This window comes from Lissotriton vulgaris, chromosome 4_1, assembly GCF_964263255.1.
Source record: "Lissotriton vulgaris chromosome 4_1, aLisVul1.2, whole genome shotgun sequence".
NCBI classification, from domain to species: domain Eukaryota; kingdom Metazoa; phylum Chordata; class Amphibia; order Caudata; family Salamandridae; genus Lissotriton; species Lissotriton vulgaris.
This window is the reverse complement of record NC_141691.1, coordinates 1,895,168,261-1,895,195,880: the sequence shown is the minus strand read 5'-3', so window position 1 is coordinate 1,895,195,880 and position 27,620 is coordinate 1,895,168,261.

Here is a 27,620-nt window from a genome sequence, read left to right as displayed (position 1 = left end):
CAACGTGTCTGTGTAGGTATGCTTATTTAATCTCCTTTCATAGTAGACAGAGGGAATGTGCAAAGTTGCCCCTTTCCCCTATGCTCTTCTCCGTGACTATGGAAGCTTTCGCCATTAGACTGAGGACAGGGGGCACAATATGGAGCATACCTCTTGCAGCCAGAATGTATGTGGTTTCCCTATATGCTACTGAAAGCTTGATCTATGTTAGGGACCCCAAAAGGGGCCATTCTAATATAGACCATGTGTTACTATTTCATACCTTTTACTATTCTAGAGCCTCTGGCCTGCACATTCATGCACATTCCTGATCCTCTCTAACATCACTTAAGTCAGGTTTGATCTAGTGAACCCCATCATATGGTAGGGTGTTTTTCTGCTACCTTGAAATTATGATTTAGCACTCTGATCAGGATCTCCTAGACAGGAACCTCAATACAGTGGTATTCACCATTAATCCCAAATAACATTCTGAAGAACTCTCCACTTGTGCCCATGTGGTACATCACCCTTTCTAAGTTGAGGCTTTTACCAGTCCCAAACCTTCCTTTTTAATACATATAAGTCACCTCTAGGGTAGACCCTGAACAGCCCAGAGGGCAGGGTGCAGTGTCTTTAAAAAGTGGACAGGTAATTTTAATATTTGCATGTCCTCATACTGAAAACTTTATATGTTTCTCTACTGCAAGGCCTACCTCTCCTGTAGGAAAGCTTTTGGTTTTCCTATTACATTTCATAAGTGATGACTTTCAATTAGGAGCAGGTAGACAGGCCAAGTTTGCATCTAAAGAATTGTAGCTGAAAGCCTTCTCTAATGGTAAAGTCAGATTTTTTTGTCACAATTCTGAAAAAATCACTTTTAGAAAGTTGACATTTTCTTGTTCTTGCCATCTGGTGCCTGCAGACTGTTCCTTGGACACATGACTTAGTGTAGCTGCTAGTTGGTCTTTGTGTATTGATCTCAGACAGTGAGGCAAAGGGAAGATAGGTATTGGCAGGATGGGCCACCCTGACTTTAAAAGGACGAAGAGTTGTCACCTGCCACACTTGCACATCACAAAGGCTCTCCCTGAGCACTGTCCCAAAGGGTTTTTTCACTAGTCTTTTGTGTGCTCAACCAAATTAATAGCAGGTCAGTGAGGAAAAGGATGCCTTACAACTCAGGACGGTGGAAGCCTCTAGAAACTTCTCCTACTTCAAAGTGGGCACCAAGTATAAATATTGGACTTTAGACCCCAACTCTTCAGTACTCATTTGGACCTGTGGAAGACTTAGAAGAAGAAATGAATGCTGCTTTACTGCAAGGAGGACTGCCAATCTGCTTCCCTGCAGTACTGCATATCTGCTGTGCTGCCTTCCTGCCTGAGTGAGAAGGACTGGACATTCATCATGAACCCAAAACCCCCAGAGAGACTCCAAGGTCAAATTTCCTGGAATCCTCACCTGAGCTTCAGAGACAGAAGGCTCCAATCATCTTTAACCCAGCGCCTTATGTGAGTCATACCCTCCCAGTGGTGCAATCACAGTCCTGTACCCTTGGAAATGGGCCTAATGGTGCTCTGCCAGCTCAACTGTTGTGCCACCAGGACTGATGCATTGTGATACATCACCGCCAAGAAAATCAGCATTGGAGCCATTGCACAGCACATCACCTCGTCCAAATCTGCATTAAGACCATTGCCTGATCTATTCCAAGTGCAGGACTTCGTATTGCTGTCCGCAGCCTCATTGGAAATGTCACTTTGTGACATATCCTTGAAGCCACTCATCAACTGCATCCTTGATGATCACATAAGAGCCTCGCAGCATCCCAGACCCAGCGCTGCATCACATTTGCACACCACTACCTTTCACTTCCTTGGCTGCGTGACATTTCCTCTGCTGCATGACATTTCCTCAATGCGGGATCTAAATTAAAGTATTTTGTTCAGATGGTCTAACTTGGTCCGTGTAGCCGGTGTGCACTCCATCATGGACAGCCTAAACTTGCGACTTTGTCTTGGTCTGGCACAGCTAAGGAGCATATTAACAGAGGCTTTATCTCCACTTTTCTGGCTTTAAAAGCCAAAAAAGCGGACATAAAGCTATCGCTCTATTGAATGGGAGTCATTTTAACCCAGTTTTTCTCCCAACCCTACCCTACAGGTGTTGTTGTGTCTCGTGGTATTTTGTTCTCCCTCTGTCCTTAAACCTATCCTGGTGTGTCCTGATTCTCGAGTGGTGCCTGTACCTGAGGAGGAGATGAGGTAGGACCTAATCTCTAATAAGAAAAAATGACCAGGAAGACTTGTCCCTCAATCAGGGGCAGCATTTTAGATTTTCTATGTGGATTGGGGCTACCCCATTTGGGTTGGGGGCTTTAAACTATCCTTACCAAGATATTTTCATTGCAGATTCTTTAGCAATATCCTGACATACATTTTGTCTTAAAAAGCAGTCTACTATGAATTTAGCAATCTTTAAATATGGAAGAGCAAACAAAAGTGGCTAGTCGATTTACGTGTGCTAACATTTTCTATAATTTGTGTTATGTCCTTTTACCTAATTTTACTTGACACTCGGTGTCATAGGTCATTATCTCAATTCAGGGCACAGTGGCGTCCTTGTGAAGTGAAATACCCAATTAAAATATTGAGCGAGAAGGTACCGTTGCCCTGAATTAATTGTATCATCCCTAAACGTTTCAAGTAGTGTCCATAACTTTACCTAGCTTTTGCAAAGTATTGGCTTTTTATTTATCTGCTTATGGAATATTTTCCTGTTCTTTATTTAATTTTGGTGTGGTGTCCCTTTTGCAGTCAAAATGTGCCTCGTGCCATCCCTTTATTACTCTATGTATTTCTCCTACATCCCTTCTCCATTCCTGTGCAGACGCTACAGGCAGTTTGTTGTCGCCGTATACAGCAATTTGATAATTTTACTACCATTTCGATTTCTTTTGTGACGAGATTTTAAATTGTCTACTTTAAAATGACTAAGCCATCTTGTGCTGAGGTATTTTTTATTGAAGTTACTGGATAGTGAAATAAAATGTAGTGACATAAATGGCACCAACCTCATTATCTATTCCAGGAAAGGACTGCAAGATGTTCTTCTTTTCTTCCTCACTCTCACGAAATTTTATTTCAGTAATACCACCTTTCAAAAGGAGAAATCCTATCTATCAAAATATGTTTCCTCATTCAGAACATGCAACTGCAGTTTTACTTTCATAACTGATATTTAAGTACTTATGCTGTAGGAAGATTAACACATGCAATTTTCAATCTGTGAGGTAGAAATAAGACCACAGAGTGAAAAAAGATAATTTTGCACATTGTAATCAATTCACAAACTGAGGGGCATATTATCAAGAACGGCGATAAAATTATCGCCGCTTTAGCGGCAGGAAACTGCTGCTAAAGTGGCGATAATGGGCTTCATAATATGCCTTTGTGAATTCCCATAGCGGCCCAGGTTAACACCAGAACCTGGGCTGCTATGGGAATTCACAAGAGCATATTATCAAGCCCATTATCACCGCTTTAGCGGCAGTTTCCTGCCGCTAAAGCTGCGATAATTTAATCGCCATTCTTGATAATATGCCCCTATATTTTTGCCTGAGCACAACACAATGCATGTGAACAAATGCTATAGACCACATGCAAACAGGCAATGTGCAAACTTTTCAACGGTGGGGATGCGTAGTCTGTGTGGTTCGCGCCCATTTTAGTGTATCCCTTACTACCAATAAGGGCCTAGCCACCAAATCATTTTTTATTACATAAAGTATTACTACAGTCGTATGATGGCCATGCTGGCAAATGATGTTCTCCCAGGAAAGAAAAGCACTTCATCGATGAATTGTCAGATCTCCTCGCCTCCTCATCCATCCAACATGCTCACACCATTTGGGTGACTTCACTCATATAGGCAACACAAGCTCAATCGAAACAGGACACTCCCCTAAACCTCATTGACACATTCAATGTGGTGCAGTATATCACACAAGTAACACACTCTCTGGATCCTCTGACTCATCATCAACTGCAAATTTGACATGGCTGCCCAAATCAATCCTGTCCCTGCTTTATGCTTCCATACACTGAAGATGCTGAGGAAGGTTTTCAAATGGCTCTCAATCAGCACATGGAAAACTGTCACACATGCCCTTGTCACAAGCAGGAGAGACTTCAGGAACACTGTATATGCCGGGATCAACAGAAAACGTACCCTTAGACTGTACACTATTCAGAACTCCGCAGCCGGAATCACTCTCAACCTCCCATGGTGCACTCACAACACACTGTACATGAAGGAGCTCAATTGGCTCCCCATTCATAAATCAGCACAATTGCATCCGCTTTCATTACCCTTCTAGACACATTTGCTCACCCGGACTCCAACTTGCACACATTTCAAGTGCATGGAAAACCAGATCTGGTGGTTGAGGCCTTCTCCTACATCACACCTAAAAAATGGAACGACCTGCCACTACACATAAGAGACTCCTCCTCAGTTATTGAGTTCCACAAGATTCTGAAGACCTGGCTTTTTGAGTAGTCCCACTAGGCCCCAGGTGTGACTAGACTCACGCCTGCTCAGCACCAGGATGCCATCTCGGGTGATAGTGCACTCTACAAATCTGCATAACAGAACTCCAAAGACAACATCTGTGACCTTGTCTTTTCAACATCACCAAAAATCTAATGCATGCCACCCATTGACCATGACTGGCCCAACAACTCTGCCAATCCTATATCCCTGCTTAGCAGCAACACACCAAGATCAACCCACACTCTGCCTATTTAATCCTACACCTTGAGAAAGCTTTTGACACTTTGATATGAGGATGCCTCTGTGAAGTTCTAAGATTATTCAGGTTTGGCACATGTAACATTCACTATAATAAGACACTATACATGAACCCCACACCGTAAGTCTGGCTAGGGGGGCAATTTCATCTCCTTTCTTAGTCATCAGAGGTATTGGTCAAAGTTGCCCCTGTTCATCCACTCTTCTCCCTGGCTATGGAACATTGTGTTATTAGACTGAGGATCGGGGGCCCAATATGGGACATAATCTTTGCAGACAGAATGTATACAGTTTCTCTATAACCTCATCCCTATCATTGCTGAAGTCATATTGGATCTGGGGGGTTCTTTCTGATACTTTGTAATTATGATTTACTACTCTGATAGGATCTCCTAGATTAAAACCTGTAGGTTTTTCACTAGATTGGTGTTTGCCATTAGATCCCAAATATCACTCTGGAGAACATCCCCACTCGTGTCCATGGGGCACATCACCCTTTCTAAGATGTTGATTTAGCCATTAACCCTGTATTACTTCCCAAACCTTCTCATAGTTCTTACGCAGAGGTTTTTTTGGCCATCTAGAGAGGTGATTGGGGAGCTCACATGACACAACAGCTGGGGCGGAGTGGCGTTAGGTAGCCTGCACTTTTCGGACGGTGGCCCGAGGCCTTTGAGCCCTTAACTATGACCGCTACTATTTGGTGGCCCAACTTCAATGACTGTGCTGTTGTCTCACAGGCCTGTCACTGGGAGAGACCTGTGCACTGGCCGGTCACAGTGCCAAGAGGAACTAAGTACTCTCCTCGTCCCAGGTGTTTGCCATGTGCGGCGACAGTCACTCCTGTAGAACAATGCTTTGTGTTTGTACTCCAGAAGCATCCAGAAACCTACACATGCTCCCTAGTCCCTACACTGTCCCACTCCTCAGCCCCCTCAAAGACCAGGGATAAATCACCAATGAAGACCTGAAGCACAGGCTCAACATTAGTGTCACAATTTTTGGTGATCACTTTTAGAACGATCACCTCCTCGCATTCAACTCACTGAGGGAGCAGAACACTATACACAAGGGTCAGTTCTAATGCATTTCACCCTTCTCCATGTACTTTAAACCCACTGGTCCATCTCGAAACAAAAACCGGAGCCACACTTTATGGTCCAATCCCTGTACACTGTAAATCACAGTTTTAGATACATTTCTTGGTTGTGTAGAGCTCCTCTAGCTCTCACACACATCTCACTTCAACCTTTACACGACAATGAAAAACTGACGTATACAGGGCTTTCCATGAGAAGGAATAGGCCAAAACTGTTGCAAGTCCACACACCCTTCTGGCAATCCAAAGATCCAACTCATCCAAATCTATATCCTACATGACACCTATTTATTCCAAGTAGCAACTATCACTTCCCCTTTGATAGCACCTCCTGTCTCTGGTGTTTGGCTGAAGCACTACCTGTCCCTACTGTTTGGCTGGCACTGCTGACTTTTAGCTCATGCTTTGGTCGTGCCACTCTTTGAGAATTATTGTTCTAATATACTAAACATACTATCATCCCTCACTGGTACTACAATGCTTTATAATTAAGAAGCTCGTACTCTTCGCATCTATAAAAGACCAAAAAGCAATGTTGCGTGTTTGTGTATTAACCTGGCTCTGCACCTTGTTAAACAATCACCATGAAATGTAATATCGTGGTTCCTCCTACACTTGAGACATTTGTGGCAAGCTACCATTAAATGGTCCAAGGCTGAAAGAAATGCCCTACACTGAGAAGATGGCAGATTCCCGCATAGATGACCCATGGTTGGAGACTTGGATGTCACCCTGGGGAGTGTGAATGAGCATTTTAGAGATGATTCACCTACTACATACACTCCAATCATCTCATTCCACTAACACTTGACCTACTCCTCCCTTATACCCACGGTGACAGCATCCCCTCTCTGCTCACCATTCTGCCCTGACCTTTTCAAGAGCAATGAAATTCTTCCCTACCCGGCACCGCCACCACTCCTGCTCTAATTTTCCATGACTAATTCCGACAAAGGCTCTCTGATCCCTCATTCATGCCACTCTTCCCCAGTTTCTCAATGTCTGCAAATTCATAGATGCAGGACACATCACATGTGCCCGGAAACAAAACAAGGACAGGGTCGAACTACTTCATGAAGCCAGTCAACAAAATGTGATGGCAACGGCAATGAGACAATGTATTCTTTCTTTAAATGAAATCTCATGAGCTTTTTGCACCATTCCATTCACGGAATGTCAAACCGTGAAACACACATGAGAGTCAGTGGATGATGGGGGGTGGGTGAGCTAAAGCCCCTTCTCATTGTACTACTTCTTAGATGCATTTATGCATTGGTAAAGCTATCTGTAGAGGAACCCAAAACAAAATGATTTCCTAACACTATGAACTACACATAGAAAAGAAGCACACACATTTACCACATACACTCTAATCGTCTCATTCCACTAACACTTAACCTACTCCTCCCTTATATCCGCGGTGACACCATCCCCTCTCTGCTCACCATTCTGCCCTGACTTTTTCTAGAGCAATGAAGTTCTTCCCCACCCGGCACTGCCACCACTCCTGCTCTCATTTTCCATGACTAATTCTGACAAAGGCTCTCTGATCCCTCATTCATGACACTCTTCCCCAGTTTCCCAATTTCTGCAAAGTCATAGATGCAGCACACACCACAGGTACCCTGAAACCCACAATGTACTCCTTCAAAAATAAGTTATTCTATTTATAATGTGTTTGGAAGTTCAAGGGAGTACATACTCCAAAAACCCATATATAAATATTTGAGAGCGTAAAATCATAAATGTAGACATTTTGAATCCGACAATCAGTCGCAGTCTACTACCTGGTACTGGCTGAGCACAGGATGATCTCTGCTAGGCATGAATGTATATCAAATTAGGGAATTCTTTGGTTTGGAAAAAATTAAGGGAATGTCTGGGCGACCTTGCATATTCTCTCAAAGTTTTTGTGTTTTCTCGATCTTCCTATTTTCCTTTTCAACAGGCAGCCAAGAATAAAACAGGGAAAAGTGGTTCTAGGGATGATGGTGAAGAAGGCTTGCAGCTGCGAGGTGGATACATAAAGAGGGGAGGGCACAACCACCAGCAGGGAGGGTGCATCCAACCACAGAGTCCCTTGCTCACAAAGATGGATAGAGTGGTTGATCTGCACTTTGGCAGTTTTGATTTCAGAAAATCACATACCAGGCCCCACCGCCATTCGGCTTGAAGTCAGCCTCATCACCAGTCAAAAGACACTCACAATATCGGAGCCTCCCTCTCCACCCCCTGCTACTGATCATCCCACTATAAATGCAAGGCCTGGAAGATCAGCAACTGAGAGTGAGATTCCCCACTGACACATCTGAGCCCTCATGTAGTGTCCCACCTTGGCTCGTTTGTTATGTGATCATGGCTACCTTCTTGGAGGCGAGGAGGCAGATGATTTCTTGTAAGCAGATGCCCTCAGGCCCTTCACAAGGTGTTTCTCGAAGGGAAGGTATAGCAAGAGCGCAGCTGCCTTCTGTCCAACTGGACTGGGGACATTTTCACTCAATTGTTCTTCCAACCCTTCCCTACAGGTATTGTTGTGTCTCATAGTATTTATTTTCCCTTTGTCCTCAAACCAATATTGGGCAGGCCTAATTCTCAGGTGGTGAATGCACCTGAGGAAGAGCTGAGGGAGGATCTAGTCTCTTTTTAGGAAAATGACCAGGAACCTTGTCCTTCGTCCTGGGGTAGCCTTTTGGGTTCTGGTTGGGGGTTACTCCATAATGGGTGTGGGTTTTCATTTGGATTTTTCACTTTCAATTGGCATTTGAACATTCATTTAGGACTTGTTAACATTTTTGGACTGTGTATTTTGGCTTTGGGAGGGGGGAACTTGCGGAGGTTCACTGAGAGCAATTCCACGTAGTTCCATGAACGGGCAGAAAGTATGCATGTTGCGCTTCAATTTAGCAGCAGTAGTGTAAGCAGCACTGGAAAAAACTGTGGGAATAGCACCATGCTGTGCGCAACAGTGTGCAGGCATTGGAGTTGATTTTGCTGCCGTTCGAGTAGAAAATCTACTTGAGAAGCAGCCCTCTAACCATGACTGGTCACTACTACCCCGACTGCCCACACTAGAATATCACGCTAAGGGGGACCAAATCTCGCGAACAATTGCCAGCTCGCATTTCTGGAGTCTTGTAGGAAAATAATTACATCACAAGATGACTAGTGGAATTTGGCCTGAGCTCCGTATTGCAAAAGAAACGTGGAGTCACCAAATTCCACAAATTCCACGGGCGACCTTGATTTTGGTTATATTTTACTTTTTTGATAACATATCACCATTTTATAGAGACTGGTCCCCTGACATTCCCAACATGTTTTTCAGATGCCCACCATCCCCCTCCAAGTTCAATCTACCTCCTTGGACTTATGCAATATTTTTCTTCTCTATCCCTTATATAAGGACAGTTGACTTTTCCCCAAAGTGAATACTACCATTATTTTGTTTACTTTTAAAATATAATATTTATACACATATTTTTATTTATCTTTAACATGATTGTGGTCTTGCTTTTGTGTGTGCGTGTGTGTGTGTGGGGGGGATACTAGTTTATAAGTGATAATGTATTAGTAAGTCTTACTAAAAAATCATACAGAAGCAATAACACAATACAATTCATTATTCTTACATACCCATATTTATGGCCTCGCAAACAATAGATGACAAGAGTGTGGTCAAGAGTGTGATGATTAGTGTCAACTGCCTGTGTGTCCAGCTGCACAATGATGGTCCCAGATTAGGTTGAGTGAGTGGCTGTTGTGTGGGTGTACATGGATTTTTGGAAGGCGCAGGTGGGTATTGATAGGTTTGTGGGTGTGTGGGCCTTGCAGAATGGTTTACACCCAAGTTAGCTAAGGCACATGACTTGGTCATGTGCCTTAACAAAAGCTCCTGTGAGATATGGTTTATACATTTGCATAGCCAGGCTTGGCAGTGATCTTCATGGTGCAACCTCACCGTGTTTTGGAGACATTTATTAATGTTCTCAATCAAAGATAGGAACTGTCCCTATTGGGATTAATTAATTGTTGCACAGAATATGATTATTTGAAGAATATTCCTTTGTACAGAGTATTATTGGAAAAAACTGATCCTCCCAGAGGACATGATTTGTCCATGTCAACCAGGACAATGATTACTCCTGAAGATGGCATTTAGAATGGAAAAGGCAGAGAAAAGTTAAGTTTTATTCCAGTTTGACATGAAAGAATCCATAACACTGGCCAGTGTTAGAGGCAAAACAATATATTATTTAATACTTTTTATTTTAGGAAAATCCCCATAGTACAAACTTTTGGAACAACAGAGGCAGCATGAAGGTATCCACTGGTGCTCACAAACAGTATACAATTGTGAGCGGTCTTGAAGGAGGAGCAGCTGAGGACATCATAAGAGGGTGACAATTTCTGGAAGCTTTCACTTAACTCAGAGAGGAGGCAGGGTCAAGGAGGGACAGGTGACTGTGTGAGGCAACATCTGGAGCTCTAGAACTGTGCTTCAGCGAGAACAATGGGAGGAAAAAGGGACAGTAAGCAGCGTAAGGCAAAGTTATGACAGTAAGCAATGGAGGAGGGAGCAAGTGAATTATAAATAAAAGTGAGGGAGAAGGAATGACAAGGAGAGAAATAGAGGGCCAGGCATTGCGAAATCATTGATGATGGGGGAACGAAAACAAAGCAGGGAAAAAGAGAAACCTCGCAAAGGGGTAAAATGTAAAATATTGGGAGAATGTGATCCAGAGACTGCTGTCAGGAGATAAAGGGGGTGAGTATGAAAGGAAAGTGCAAAGGGTGAGCAACAAAACTAGGACAGAGCGGACCTACTTCTTGAAGCCAGTCAACAAAACGTAATGCAACAGCAATGAGACAAGGTATTCTTCCATCAAATGAAATCTCATGAGCTTGTTGCACCATTCCATTCACGGAATGGCAAACCGTGAAACACACGTGAGAGTCAGTGGATGATGGGGGGTGGGTGAGCCAAAGTCCCTTCTCATTGCACTACTTCTTTGATGCATTTATACAGTGTTCAAGCTATCTGTAGAGGGACCCAAAACAAAATTATTTCCTAACACTAGGAATTACATATAGAAAAGAGGCACACACATTTAGACCATGTAGCTCTGCCAAATACTTCACAACCAAACATAAATCTCTGTTGTTATTGAAAATATAATATCACAATGGAATGATCTGATCCATCTTATGGTAGCTGCAGCACCGTAAAACATCTCAGGCAATTATTTCTTAAGCAGCATCACTTCCACAGGTAGATTAAAGACCAAGAATACATTCTAGTTATTTTTCCCCTCAAATGACAATGTATTGATTGGAGCGAAAGTGCATCTGGCAAGTATAGTGAACATTTCAGCTGCATTAAAATGAATAGGAAAGAAACTGATTTAGTACTGCAACTTATTACACTTAATGGTCTGTAGTGTGCCTGAAGAGTCATGTAGGTTTTTCAAAAGTGTGCCCATTACCTTTGTCCTTCCAGGTAGTTTCATGATGAAAGGAGAGGTTTACAGCAGGTTGCCCACCAGACACTTCATTGAAGCTACGAATCATTTGGGAGTCCAACATCTGTAGTGTTTAGATTAAGTATTTAGGCAGACTGAGAAATGCAAAAGTAATAACAGCTCTTCCTGTTTATCCTCAGTAGGTGACTCGGTTTAATTCTGTATAAATGTGTTTTTCCAGTGCTAAGATTTTTCATTTTAATATGGAATGTGTGTTTTTCCAAGAATTAGAAAGTGACTAACTGTGGTTTTATAAAATGCACATTGCTAGCATGCTCCTCTGTTCTGCAAATCTGAAATGGTGATAATTAAGCGTATGTAAATACATTTGTGATAGTTAAATATTTCTACTCAAGCAGCAGTGATGCACAATTTTGAGGCGACTGCGCTCTTAAGGCACTGTGTTAGTTCCAAGAGCGATGTGCCAAGTCTAATCCTGCAACCGGGTGGAAGCGCCGGTTGTGCTACACGCAGACAGGAGATGGATCGATATCCATGTTGCAAGTATCTGGGTCCACTGCACATGAACCAGGTACAGGAGCAATGGTAGAGACTTTGATATCCCTGAGTTTCAAGCAGCAGGAGGCAAGCCAACAAGCACTTGGAGTAAAGGCAGAGTCTAGCTCTCCTTCAGCAAATTCAGAGAGGAGCAGGCAGCAGGGAAACAAACATAAAAGCAGGCCTTCCAGTTCAGCAGTCCAGCTGATTCCTTTAAGCAGCTCCTTGAAGTTCACAAGTCTTCCTCTTAATCTAGCCTTGTCTGTCAGGTTATCTATGGGGTAAATCACTCTTTTGTGTGGGGACAGGACACTAGCTATTAAGTGAAGTGTTACCCCCTCCCTTCCACCCTGTCCAGGCAGGGCCGTTAGAATTCAGATGTATGCAGACGGATACTCCAACACACCTATCTTTCCTGTATTTGTGGCTGTCTAGAGGAAATGCACAAAGTGAAGCTGTCCCTGACCCAGATGTGCATTGGAGTCAGGCTGCGAACCACACAGAGTAGTAGGTACAGAAAAAGGTCCACTTTCTGAAAGGGGCATTTTTAAAAACAGTAATGTTATATCCAGCTTCACAAGTAAATAGGATTTATCATTACAATTCCAAAGGTATAAAACATGAAGTAGTGACTCATTTTTGATCAGGAATTACTACTTAAAAGTGAATAAAGGAATTCCCAATGCTAACCTATTGGAGGAATAGGCCTCAAAACAGTGAAAAAGAAATTTAGATATTTGTCACTAAATGTGGCAATCATGTATACACCATTTACAACCATGGTTTGGGGAGAAGCACATGCACTATACCACTGGTCAGCAGTGGTAAAGTGCTCAGAGTCCTAAAGCGCCAAAAAGATTTCAGCAAAATGTGGAGGTCAAAAGCAAAATGTTTGGGGGAAGACCACCCTAAGGATGACAAGTCTAACAGTTGTCTCACAATCTGAGAGTGGGTAGATCTACCCAGTGTCTGTGGAGTTCTCTTCACTAAGGTGGAAAAACCTGGATAGACCATCAGCATTTGAGTTGGCTACCTCTTGTCTGTGTTCCGTCTTGAGATCCATAAGCTATAGGGAAATGGACCACCGCAACAGTTTTGGATTCTCATCCCTGATTTGTGTGACCCACCTGAGGGGCCTGTGGTCAGTCTGAATCAGGAAGTGAGTGCGAAACAAGTATGACCACGGCAAAAGTTTCTTTTTCTATAGCACTCCACTGTTGACACATGGTGAGTAACCTCCATGAGATGAAGGCTACAAGTTGGTCTAGGCTCTCCTCATTAAGTTCAGACAGTAATGCCCCTGTGCCATGCTCTGATGCTTCTGGTTGGACAAATCACTCCTTGGAGAAGTCAGGGACCCTGAGCACAGGAGTTGTGTACATGGCCTGTTTCAGGGAATCAAATGTAGTTTGGCATCCCTCTCTCTAAATCACATTTCTGGGCTGCTTCTTGGAAGTCAGCTCAGTCAAGGGGGGTAAGAATGGTGCCACAGACCTTTATAAAACTCCTAAAGTACCCACAGAGTGAGGCCCAAGAATGCTCTGATCTCAGTCTGGGTTTGGGGGCAGCCAAGGCATGATGGTTTCTATCTTGACCTGAAGGCGTCAAACTGTCCCCTTGCCCACAAGGTGTCACAAGTACACCACTGACCCCTGCCCTATCTGCACTCACTGACTTTGATAGTCAGTACTTCCTAGAGGTGAAAGAGGTGTACTTCCAGCTGCTATTGAAAATAAATATGTCATCCAGTTAGACAGCACAGAAGGCCTCCATACCAACAAAGACCTGGTTCACCAACCTTTGGAAGGTGGGAGGGACATCCTTTAATCCAAAAGGCATCACCCTAAACTGATAGTGGCCCTATGTAGCCTCTGCTAGGGTGATCTACCAGTACCTTGGAGTTTGCTTCCATAACTTATTAATTTGGCTCCTGAAGGCCAGCATGCAGCTCACTACATCCAGGGGAGGTTTCCTGGGAACTTTCTCCCAGCCTTCCTTGACAAAAGCCTGTGGTCCCCTAACAGGATGCCCAAACAGGAGCTTGAAATTCTGATGCCCACTCACTTCTGTTGTACCTCCCTGCAGGCAAACAACAGGCATAGTACAGGATGTCCCACTTATTCCTCAATTCCTCAAGGTCTCAGGTAGGCCTCTAATCATGCCTTCCTGGGTCTTGCTGAATCTCTCAACAAGCCCATTGATTTGTGAATAGTAAAGGGTGGAGAACTTGTAGGTTACCCCACACTCCTTCCACATTGACTGCATGTATGCAAACATGTGTTTTGTGCCCCTGCCAGACACAACTTCCTTGTGAAACCCCATTTGGGTAAAGAATCACCATTCAGACCTTTGCCTCTGAAGGTGCAGTTATGGTTCTCAGAGGGACTGCCTCTGGATACCTAGTGGCATGATCTACCAGAACCAGGATGAAACTGTTGTCTGAAGCTGTCAGGGATCCATATGCCCTACAATATTGATGCCTACCCTCTCAAAGGGTGTGCCAATGACAATCGGAGGGTTAAGGGGGGGCTATAAGCGTCTACCCCATCTTCCTACTAGCCTAGCAGGTCACGCATGTCCTACAAAATGCATCTTAGGAAGTCTAGACCCTGGACCAATAGAAGTTTGGGACAAACCTTGCAAAGGTCTTGACTTGGCTCAGGTGTCCTGCCAGGAGAATCTCGTGGGATAGCTCTCATAGGAAGGCCCTGTAGCATCGGGGAACCACCAGGCCCCTTTCTGTCCCATGCACAGGAACCTTAGGCTCACTGTAAAGGAGGCTGTCTTCCCAGTAAATGTGGTGACAGCCGGAGGCATCACCTGCTGCTTCTGATTCAGCCTGTTGCCTCATGCCCTCAAGGGTTGGACACACTCTTTCTGGTGGGTCCTTCTTCTACATGCCATCCAGCAATGACAGGCAGATGACCAAGAGGAAAAATGTCCTCCTCAGTGGGCTCCGGGGTGGCCACCACAGGTGCCCCATCACCTCACTGGGAGTACATTAAGGAGCTGGTTTCTCCTGCTCCCTACCTTTCCCCTTCTCAGCAGTTGGCTGGACCCTTATTCCAGGCTCCAGCCCTTTTTTACTGCCATCCTGGGCAGCCATGGACCTTGTTGTACCATAGATCAAATCAAGTAACCCTAACATCTCCACCTGAGCTAAGCTTCACTTCCTTGCTGGTAATGGGCTCAAGGTCATTGCCCAACAAACAGTCCACAGGCATGGCACAGCTTACTGCAACTTAGAGAATACCTAAAATGGAACATGGGCCACTGGATAGTGAACCTCTCTGTTGTCAGCCACCACAACTTGATGGAATGCATTGGGAGTTACATGCTCTGAGGAAACCAGCTGAACCATTGCCATCGTCATGCTGGCTCTAATATCCCTCAGAGCCTCCACACCTTGCCCATTGATGGTAACCCATTGCTTATTCTTTGTAGTATTTAATGGCAATGGACCTAAGGAACCATCTCACTGTCACCCAGGGACACTTGGGTAACCACACTAAACTCCTGCCCATCATCTGGGACAAATTCCTCACCCAGCACAACACTAGCCACCCCTAGTATCTTTCCTCCAGTGGGAGGTGGTGCTTTTTTGGACACATGGGATCCCCCATTGTAATGTCCATACTCATAGCACTTAATGGACTTGGACTTCTGACTTTTGTTGGGTTCGTTTTTTTCTGGTGGCCAGATTGGGAATGAGAACCACAGCCTGTGAGGTTTTTTTTTGGTCTTTACAGAACTCTGTCTTTTTATCTCCCCCCTCTTTCTTCTGGTGGGAGTCCCCACAGATGCGTGTTGGATGCTATAGTGCTGATCTATATGGTCGCTTCCCCAGCAAGCTTCCTGGGGTAAAAAACCTTACTATAGACCAGGTGATGGCACAGTTCTGTAAAATATCAACCATGTGCTCTTTTAAAATTAAGTAGTACAAACCTGTATGACAATCTAATTTGCTTCCCCTCATCCAGCCTTTCAGTGCCTTACCAGCATAGTCTAAGCAATCAATCCAACTCTGTGTGGATAGCTTGTTATTGGCCCTAAGTCATTGTCTATACATTTCAGGGGTCTGCCCAAACTTATTGGTCAAGATGGCCTTCATTGCAGTGTAGCATGTCTGATCCCCCACCTGTAGTGTAAGAAAAGTTTCCCTCCCAACTGTGGGCATGTACCTCCATTGACTACCACCTCAGAACTCCCCAGGGACCTTGTGCACTTTTAGAGTTACTTTACATGCTGCAACCCACTTGTCCACCTCATCTACCACCGAATATCTGGGCATCAAATTTTTGGTCATATTGACTCTTGACTCGTGAAGACACTGTAGGCATGCTGCCACCATTACTGTTACTGGACCCTACTTCCAGGGCTCTTAAACGCAGCTCGCTGAGGCTCAACTAATGGGCGAGCTTCTTCTCCTCCAGAGCTAACCTCCTCTCAGACAGAGCCTGCTCTATCTCAAGCTAAGCACACTCCAACTTCAGCTTTTTTCCCACCATTCTGCCTGTCTGCTCCTCTGGGTACAGGTTCCTGGAGGATACACAGCTACCTGCTCTGGAAATCACCACTGATTCTGGCGAATTGCTGGGCCTCCTTACAGGCAGATCCAGAGCCACCTTAAGCTCCAAGGCAAGGTCCTCGTCCTCCTCAGGAATTTCCTGCTCCTCATCTAGGTCATCATCTAACTGCAACCTGGGTCTCCGCCCAGGCCCTTAAGGCTTTCTACAGCTCCCCATTCCTGGTGAAGCCTCTCATAGAGACCTGAAACTCAGTGCAAAAGATCTTCATCTGAGCCAAAGTATAAGACTCTAACTGGCCCAGATTAAACTCCACAACATCAAGTGCAGGGGCAGCTTCTCCAGATTGAGACATGGTTTAGCAGTAAAAATCTAAAGGATCAATGAGGGAGAATTGCAAAAAACCTCAAATTCAACTTGGTATAGATTTGTAGTGAACAATGACTTACTATATGGTACTGCACAACGCAAGTTCGATCCTGACCAATGATCATCAATGTTAGAACTGTGATTCCTGGTTGGCAGGGGTCTTCACCCAGGCCAGACAGGAACAACGACTCTAGTAATGGTAAGCTAAGTACACACTAAAAGATACCCTGTGTTCACATTCTGGTAGCTTGGTTCAGAGCACTCAGGCTAATCTAAACAGGCAATGTGTTAAGTATGTGTGCAACACACACACACAGAAACACAATTAATAGACCACAAAAAGACTCCACACAGATTTAGAAAAATACATTATTCTGAACAAAATATGACCAAAGCAAATAAAAATATATAAAAGTTGAGATATTAAATATCAAAAGACTAAGAGAAGAATAGCACTTAGAAGCAAATATCGCTTTAAGGGTTACTTAAGGTCACGTTGGACCAGGTCAAGTTCAGGCTGACCGCGATGGGGTCCAGGCGGGCGACAGGACCCTTGCAGGCCCCGTTGAACAAAGTACCAATCTTGCAGTAATGACGAGAGCACCATGGACAGGATTTCTCCATGCAGTCGAGGGGATGTGGTCAACACCAATGACATCCCGCCCTCACAAGAACTGTGCGACTCACTAGCCATCTTCTTCCACTGCAAGATCACTGACATCCACGACAGCTTCAACACCACGACCGCACCTACCATGCCAGTCGCCACCTCCCCTGCAAACATCACCAGCGCCAACCGCCTGACCTCCTGGGCCAACGTCAATGACGACGAGACAGGCAAGGTCATGAACTCCATCCACTCAGGATCTCCGTCAGACCTGTACCCACACCACATATTCAACAAAGCAGACAGAGCCATCGCCCCCCAACTACGGAAGGTCATCAACATCTCCTACGAAACAGCGACATCCCCGGAAAGCTGGAAGCACACCGAAATCAAGGCCCTCCTCAAGAAGCCCAAAGTGGACCCCAAGGACCTCAAGAACTTCTGGCCCATCTTCCTGCTCCCGTTCCAGGCAAAGTTTATCGAGAAAGTCATCAACATACAATTGGCCCGACACCAGGAAGACAACAACATCTTAGACCCGTCCCAGTCAGGGTTCAGATGCAACCACAACACCGAGACAGCCCTCATCAACGCCACAGACGACATCAGGCGCCAACTAGACAATGGCAAAACAACAGCCCTCATCCTCCTGGACCTGTCAGCCGCCTTCGACACGGTATGCCATCGCACTCTAAAGACACGCCTCCTAAGCCGAAATCCAAGAGAAGGCTCTCGACTGGACCACGTCCTTCCTCTCAGGCAGAGCCCAGAGAGTCCGCCTCCCACCCTTCCAATCCGAAGTCACCGACATCATCTGCGGCATCCCCCAGGGCTCATCCTCAGCCCGACGCTGTTCAACATCTACATGGCCCCCCTCACACGAGTGGCCCCCATCACGACCTCTACATCATCTCCTACGCAGATGACACCCAGCTCATCCTCTCCCTCACCAAGGACCCACACACCGCCAAAACCAACCTCCACGAGGGAATGAAGGCCGTCGCCAACTGGATGAGGAGCAGCCATCTGAAGCTGAACTCGGACAAGACGGAGATCCTCATCCTCGGACCCACCCCCTCAGCCTGGGACAACTCCTGGTGGCCAACCACAATGGGTACTGCACCTACACCCACCAACCATGCACACAACCTAGGATTCATCCTCGACTCCTCCTTCTCCATGTCTAAACAGGTCAACGCCGTCTCCTCCTCCTGCTACAACACTCTTCGCATGCTCTGCAGGATCTACAAGTGGATCCCGACCGAAACAAGAAGAACGGTGACACATGCCCTCGTCAGCAGCAGACTGGACTATGGCAACGCACTCAATGCAGGAATCCCAGCCAAACACCTACGATGACTACAACGCATCTAAAAAGCCTCCACCCAACTGATCGTCAATGTCGCCCGCCGCAGCCACACCACCCCCCACCTGAGAGACCTACACTGGCTCCCTGTCGACAAGAGGATCACCTTCAAGCTCCTCACCCACCCACACAAGGCACTCCACAACACCGGACCAGCCTACCTGAACAACAGACTCAGCTTCCACACCCCCACCTGCCAGCTCCACTCCGCCAGCCTCGCCCTCGCCTCTGTGCCCCGCATCCAACGTATGACCTCCGGTGGCAGACCCTTCTCCTACCTCACCACCAAAACCTGGAACAACCTCCCCACTCACATACGGTACACCCAAGACCTACTCACCTTCAGAAGACTCCTCAAGACCTGGCTCTTCGAACAGTAGCATCACCCCCCCTCAGTGCCTTGAGAAGCTCACAGGTAAGTAGCGCACTTTACAAGTACTCTGATTGATTGATCTCTCCAAGCTGCTGCAGTGGCAATACTCGATACTGAGATCTCAGGGCTTCCAAGGCGATGTGTTGGTTCCAAGAGCGATGCGCCAAGTCTACTCACACAGCCAGGTTGAACCACTGTTTCTCCTATACACAGACAGGAGATGCATTGATATCCATGTTGCAATTATATGGGTCCACTTCCAGTGAACCAAGCACAGGTGCAGGGGTAAAGGCTTTGATATCCCTAGGTCTTAAGCAATATGAGGCAAGCCAACATCTCCTTCAGCAAAGTCAGAGAGTAGCAGGCAGCAGGGCAACAAACAGAGAAGCTGGCTTTCCAAATCAGCAGTCCAACTGAGTCCTTTAAGCAGCACGGCAGGTCTTCTGGCAGAGCTTCAGTTACAAGTACAGTAGATTCTGATTTTAGGGGATTAGAGACAGAGTACTTATACCCAACAGTGCCTTTGAGTGGGGGTGACTTTAAAGCAGTTTGTGGAGGTGCACCGGTTTTCCTTTCAAACCAGACTTGTCTGCCAGGCTATCTATGTGAAGTAAATTAGCCGCTTGTGTGGGACAGGACACTACCTATTCAGTGAAGGGTCCAGACAGGACCATCAAAAATGCAGATATTTGTAGATGGGTACTCAGACACACCTGAATTATTTGACTGTTTATGGCTGGCTAGAGGAAATGCACAAAGTGTAGCTTTCACCAACCCCAGACGTGTATTGTAGACAGGCTGCAAGACACACAGAGCAGTAAGTGTGGAGAAATGTCCACTTTCAAAAAGTGGCATTTTTAAAACTGTAATGTTAAATCCAGATTCATCAGTAAGAAAGATTTATCATTTCCATCCCAAATGTATAAAACATGAAGTAGCTACTCCTTTCCTTTCTGATCAGCAATTACCACTTAGAAGTGTACAAGGAAATTCCCAATGCTAACCCATGAGAGGAGTAGGCCTCACAGTAGTGAAATACGAATGTAGCTGTTTGTCACTACTAGGATATGCAAGACATAAATGTACATATCCTACCCTTTGCTTACATAGCACCATGCTCTTAGGGCTACGCAGGGCCTACCTTACTAACATGTAGTAAAAGGGGAGTCTAAGGCTTGGAAAATAGTTTTGAATGCCAAGTCGAAGCAGCAGTCAACTGCACACACAGGCACTGAAATGGCAGGCTTGAGACAGATTTGACCGGCTACTTTTGTGGGTGTCACAATTAGTGCTGCAAGCCCACTTGTAACATTCTGCTTACAGGTCCTGGGTATATGGTATACCACTTTACAAGGGACTTATAGATAAATTAAAGATGCCAATCATGTATTCACCACTTACACACATTTAGAAGCGAAGCAAATGCACTTTAACACTTGTTAGCCGTGGTAAAGTGCACCGAGTCCTAATGCCAACAAAAAGATTTCAGCAGAATATGGAGGTCAAAAGAAAAATATTTGGGGGTAGACCAACCTAAGGATGACAAGTCTAACAACCCAGATCAGCACAAATAGGGAGTTAGGACTCTAACATGCAACAATGATGCTAGAATTTTTCGTGGTTTCTCATCAGGTATAAATTGCTTCACTGCATTTTTGTTTATTTGCTGCATAATTACAATTCTTATTATATGCACTGGGTTAGGATTTTATAAAAACATTTTACATGCATGTTCTGTTTCCTTTTGCTTTTTGAGTGTGTTATTTCGAAGGAGGGCTTGGGTGCTCACTAATTCTCTCTGACCCATATTATGGGACTGATCGTTACCAGAAATACTTTTTACATAAATATTGCTTAGTTGGTTATGTGGCACATCCACTGAGTCTGTTGTACCAGGGTGCCAGGAAATGGAACCTATGACTCTAGGAGGACATAGAAAACATATTACACTTTCTCCAGATTTGAACTCAGAATCCTGCGAGTCATTCATGAGTTTATAAACAAGGCAGAGTAATATAATGTTGACAAGAACCACTGAATAAATGCCTGTCTTTTATTCACATGACAAACCTCCCCATTTACATCAGAGTTATGTATGAAACATCTTGTGCAACTTAAATTCTCAACTAGGAAATCTCAAAGGCTACAATCTTTTCAAGCCAAGATAGCTGCAGTCTCTCTCTGAGAGCAAAGTCTCTTAATGTGCATTTAGACTAATTATTGGACCCCAAAGAGAATCCACGTACAATAGGAGGGTAGCTGGCAGGGAACATTTGTGGCAAATTTATGTTATGCCAAGGCCCTTGTCGTAGGGCAGCGCAGCAATAAATATATTTCTCCTTGTTATGCCTCACCTCATTAGGCGTAAGAATGTATTACTTCCCCTGGTTTGTATCATTTTATAAATCCGGGGCAGCATCAAAATCCATGGGTGTTGAGTGGAAACACACACCGCAAAGCCCATGGAACATCCCTTGAGTGCAGAGTAAGGTGATACACCGATTTGCGCTGCATGCCATTACTCAAGATTGTTGAGGCCGCTCAAAGCTGGTGCAGGGTGCCTTTGCGTGGCTTCATAAATTTGACTCAGAGCCCTAATTCACTCAAGTACCACTGTATTTGGTGCAATCTGGTGTCATCTTGGGCGTTATTTATGAGAGCCTTGCATCTCATAAATAACCCCCAAGATGACAAGAGCAAAGTACAAGTCCCTATTTTGGATCTCATTATTCGATTCCTTGCAAATTTATAGGCATTCCTTTGAGTCAGATTTTCAGTTGGCTCCCTGCAGCATCATTTGGCTTTTATCATAAATGGGTTGGATAACATTATCTTATTTGCTGAGTTTTGGGACTGAATTATATTTTTAGAATTGTTGGGATACATCCAGTTTTGGAACAAAAGAGGTTACTGATACACATAGGTGGAAAGTTAATGAAATACAATGAGAAAATAGGGCAAGATCACTAAGGGAGGGGTTAAGTGGGAATTAATTTGTTAGAGAGTACATCTGCGATGGATCTAGGGATATCAATATATATTCCCCTATATTTCTGGTAATGGCTGATGATCATTCTTTAAATATGTCTGTGGTGCTACAGATCTTACATTTGATTCCACAATTAAGAATAGTAACCTCCAGGGATCTGCAACAGTTTTCTCCTTACTTGTGTTTCTCCGGTCGTTAAGGAGGGATCAAAAATAATGAAAGTAAACTTTGTTTCATGTCAAGCTAAGTGGAATTTGCAATACTTAATCTGTAAAAACAAAAGGTGCCAAGGCCCTTGTCATGAATCCACTGCAGTGTTGTTGCAAAGTCATCCTATGCGCTCTATGCACCTCCATTTTTGGCTGACTGGTACTGGTGATAACTGACTTTGATTGTCATTGGGCTCTATCTAACCAGGCCCATGGCAAGTGCTATGTTGAAACACAGTGAAACACACACATACATGAGGGTACACTACAAATTAGGGTACACTTACAATTGTCAGAACTTACCCTATATGTTTACAGTAGATAATAGTACAGGAGGATCAAAACTACCTAAAGGGCCTTCGTATACAATAAGGCATGGCAGTTTAGATGCCAGCAGCCCTTTCTGCACTTGCATGTCTGCACTGGTGAGAGCATGAGGTATTTTTAAAAGCAGCTCTGTGTTGCAGCACTGCTTTTAAATGTAAATTATGCCTTAAATTGACTTTGGTGGTCGGGGCACTAAAAAGTGATAAACTATATTAGTTTTGCATTCTAGGTACCCCCAGGGTCTCTCCTAGGTGACCCGGGGGTGGGGGTGAGGGGGTTTGTTCATGTCACTATAAGGAAGGCCATTGAAAAATATTTTTTAAATGTCCTGGGAATAGAGAAATTACACATTTCAATGCTCCCATTGCATTAAAGTACCTCTCAAATTCAAATGTAGTGCCAGGAGTACTTTGGAGTGAGGAGCTACACTATCTTTGCATATCCCGGACCCCTAAATTCTCCCCTAGGTGTCCCAGGGGTTGGGGTCATGTGACTATAAGTAGGGCCCTAAAAAAAGTAGGTTATTTGCCCTGATGATGGAGGAATTGCACATTGCAGTTTCCCCATTGTAGATGCCTAACCTCATAGGATAACATGGCAACAGTTTATGAATGCATAACTATCGCAAGGAATTAAATTAAGATATCATTCAAGGACTTAGGAGAAAGGTACAGATCAATCCAGCAATATGCCATTGCTGAATCCTAAATTGTACAGAAAAGAAATTATAAGACTTTTTTTCTGTAAGCCAAAATTCAGCCTTCCTGACCTCTACCCTGATTGGTCAGCGTTAACAGGATTAGCCAGGCTGCTTTGATAAAAAGATAAGTGGCTCACCCAGGGAGAGGTTATATGGTGGTGAGAGCTCTTCTACATAGGAATGCCAGAGCAGGAGGGAGGGTTAGTAAAGCATGAAGCTTCAAAGGGGAATTTGACAGGCAGGGAACTCCAGGTCCAACTATCCACCATCTTCTTGGACCTAACCAGATAGCATGCTTAAGGCAAGAATTTTTTCAGATGGTAGGGGGGAGGGGAGCTATGGAAATGAGCCATACTAGAAGTTGGCTTAACTAGTTCTTGCTCTTCTGCTGAGATTTCAGCCATACTGAATTTTGGAGGAATAGTGCTTTCTGGGAGAAGATATAGCACACTTTGGAGGAAGTTGTCATGCTCTGGGGTGTCACGCTGTTATTCATTGGACAGGAGTGCTCTTGTGCTGGACCCTAGAGACAACTGAATAATATGTGACAAGTGCAAAGCTTCTCAGATTTGCTGCTTGTAGCTAAGAGATGAAGTAGGTTTCCCAAGCTGGAAACTTCATTTGCACCAACTGGCCCCTCATTCTGACTGACTGTGCTAGATGCATTATCTGGAACTTCAGCCCTGTTGATTTACCTTGCTTCAAGAGGAATAAAGAGAGAGTGAACTCCCTGTAATCTACAGGTTAACAGAGCTCACCAGGACCATCACCACCAATAATCCCCTGCCTGGATTGTGTCCATTGGATTTGTAAGGGCTTTGTCCAACTGCATTGTAGGTATTTTAATCTCAACCTTTTGAGGACAATCTTGGAGTTTCCAGACCCTTGGATTGTGTTTTGGACACGTTTGACCCTCAAGAGTAACATCAGTAAAAGGGTACAGAAGTTTCAAGTCATTTTAAAAAACATCTTAAAAAGAGAACTGACTCAACTGCTAGAGCGAAGCTGATCACCTTCAAACGCAAGCAGGCCTGACCTCCTGGTCCATCCTGCTGAAAAGCTCCAGAGGTCCGACTTCTAGAGTTTCACCAATAGCTCCCTAAAAAGCAATCTGGTGAACCCTCACCAAATCCAGCCTGGTGAAGAGCATAGGAGGGACTCCAGCAGAAAAAGCTCCAGGAACGTTTCTTAGTCAGAAGGTAAGATTTTGACCGAGGCCTACTGCGAGGGGTATCCGAGCAGGGCTCTATCTCGGTCAGCCTGAAACTTTGACTTTGTCCTGATCAAACGTGAGTAGATGTTCCAGTTTGGTACAATACATTCCTATGTACTAGAAAGTGTTTTATCTTTACAAATTCATATCTGTGGTTCCCTATATTTAATTTTTGTAAGTTTTGTGTCATTGTAAAGATAAAACATCTCCTATTTTTATAAATTGGTGTCTAATTTTTATTGTGTGTTGTGTCTTACTTTTTTACTGAATTGTTGTTTTGAAATGCTTTACATACCTGTCTCCAAAGTTAAGCCTGCCTGCTCGCAGCCAAGTTGCCCAGGGTTGAGCATGGGAATAATTTACTGAAACCTGTACTGAGCCCTAGACTGTGTTAGGGGCCTTATTGACAGTGGTAGATACATATTTGCCACTACTAATAACTAATTTTACAACATTTGGTGTTCAGCAGTGTGGATATGGGCCTGTGTTTAAAAGTACACCTTTTAGTGAAGTGAACTAAGATCTTAAAAGTCTTCTAAATTGTCTTAGAACAAACCTTTTGAGTTTTAAACTTTTTGAATTTGGACTACACTTATTTTTATTCCATTGTTTTGATTTTTCCAAAATTGTTCTAAGTCTGATTGCTAGTTGCTGTGATACAAAACTAGGGATACCACGGGGCTGGACCTACTTAAACTGACTAAAATCAAGATGGCTGAGCTTCGGACACAGTGCAGGCTTAGGGGGCTACCTGCATCCAACAAGATTATGAAGGCAGGGCTGCTTAAGGCCATGAAGGCCTGGAATAGAGCAGCTGAAGAGATTGAAGGGGAGGGGAAGAATGACTCTCCCGGAGGGTGATGATGATCCCTCCTCAATTGCTTCTAGTACTAGGTACATATTTCCAGATGGTGGCGGGACAGGGTTCCACACACAGGAACCACTGCTGTCCATTGCAGAGAGGCAGTTTGAGGCCCAGCTAGCTTCTGTTGACTTAGAAAGGGATACATTGGAATTAGCTTAGAAGTAGTGGCAGAGGGAGAAGGAAGAACAGGTGGCAGCAAAATTGAAGATGATATTGAGATGCCCAGGGATGGTGGTTTTGACCAGATCCTTCCCAAAGGAATAGTTCTAAGGTACACAGAGAGTGATGTCATCAATAAGTGGCTAGCTACCTTTGAGATGGCCCCTAGGATGAGTAGGGACTACTCAAAGTATTGGGGTGCACTCCTGTGGGAGTTGATTCCAGTAGCTGAGAGGGATATGCTCCTGACCCTGAGAGGGGATGATGCAGAATCCTACCAGCAGATGAAGGCATGTTTAGTCAACAGATTTGGACTCATTCAAGAGCAGTACAGGGTGAAGTTCAGAGACTCAACGATAGTGAGCACATGGTCCTTAAAGGATATCAAAGAAGGTGCTAGAAGGCTGGATTTTTGGTAACACAGTAAACACATATGAGGGATTGTATAATTTGTTGTTGAAGGAACACATTTTGACTTATTGTGCTGAACAGAAGTTACACTAGTTCTTAGTGGACTCTAAGCTGACAGACCCCAGCGAGCTGGAGGAAGCAGCTGATGAGTGGGTGAGATCCCGGGTTTCCAATCAGCACTGGGGCTGATCAGAAGTAAGGATGACAGTCCCACCCCAGGGGAAAGCCCAGGGGAAAGATGGTCAAAAACAGAAGCAGTCCTCAAAAGACCGAAAAAAACCTGAACAAGGAGGGGGGGCACAGAGCCAACCCAAATTCACAGGGAGGGGTATCAGGGAAAGAATAGTAGGTTATTTGATCCCTCAAATGTGGGAAAGTACTTTGACTGTAATCAGTCAGGGAACAACAAGGGAGACGCTTTCTGTACACAAAAACCCCAGTAGTGGGCCATCCCCATTGATTACTAATGTAAGTGTGGGGTAGAAAGTGCACCGGAGGGTGTGGGGAAGTGGGAGGCAACCTTAGTGTCCGTGGGTGGGGTGAATATTGCAAACGTGGACGCCTTCCCTCCAAGCATGGATGAGTACAGGCAGAGGACTAAAGTCAACAGGACTAAGGTTGAAGCTCTAAGAGACACAGGGGCTGGTGTGACCATGGTCCAAGATACACTATTGAATGAAGAGAGATTGCTAAATGGTGAATTTCACGAGGTGACCCTTGAAGACAGCAGATTCAAACTCCATTCCATGGCTATGGTATATTTGCGATGTGGAGGTGTGATAAGCCCTATGAAAGTAGCTGTGTCACCTGTATTACCAGTGCAGTGCTTACAAGACAATGATATCAAAGCATCTGAGTGGTTGGAGGTAAAAAGAGGGTTCCATATGAGAATATTGGAGCTTCCTGAGTGGGTATGTGCTGTGACCAGGTCACAGATTACCTTGAATGGAAAGGCTGGGTGCCTGGACCCCAGAACAAGGGGCCAATCATCCGTGGACAAGGGTAATGGGCCTGCTGAGCCAGCCCAGGGAATTTCAGAGGTGCAGGAGGAGTCTGTCCCTATTGGTAGAATCTAACCATTGAGGAGGAGACTCCATTCCTGCCAGAGCTATCGGATTTGGCAGAACTGACAGGAGTAGGCGGGCCCTCCAGGGAGGAGTTTTGTCAGGAACAGAGAGACTGTTCCACCCTTGAGAGCTTGAGGTGGATTGCATCCAAGCAAGAGGAGGCAGATGATGGATTTCACAGAATGTACTGGGAAGATGAACTGTTTTATACTGAGGCCAGAAACCTTAAGGAAAGGGTCACCAATAGGTTGGTGTCCCAAGAGTACAGAGAATTAATCCTGACCTTGGGTCATGATATCCCCTTGTCAGGACATTTGGGATGGAAAAAGACTTAGAACCGGTTGGTGCACCATTTCTACTGGCCCCAATATGTCTGAAAAGGTAAAGGAGTTTTGCAGCTCTTGTGTCTCCTTCCTAGCAGGCAAGTGGCAAGGCAAGGAGCAAGTCAAGAGCTCCCCTTATACCACTGCATGTGGTTGAGACTCCCTTTGAAAGGTTGGGGGTGGACATTGCTGGCCCCCTGAACCCA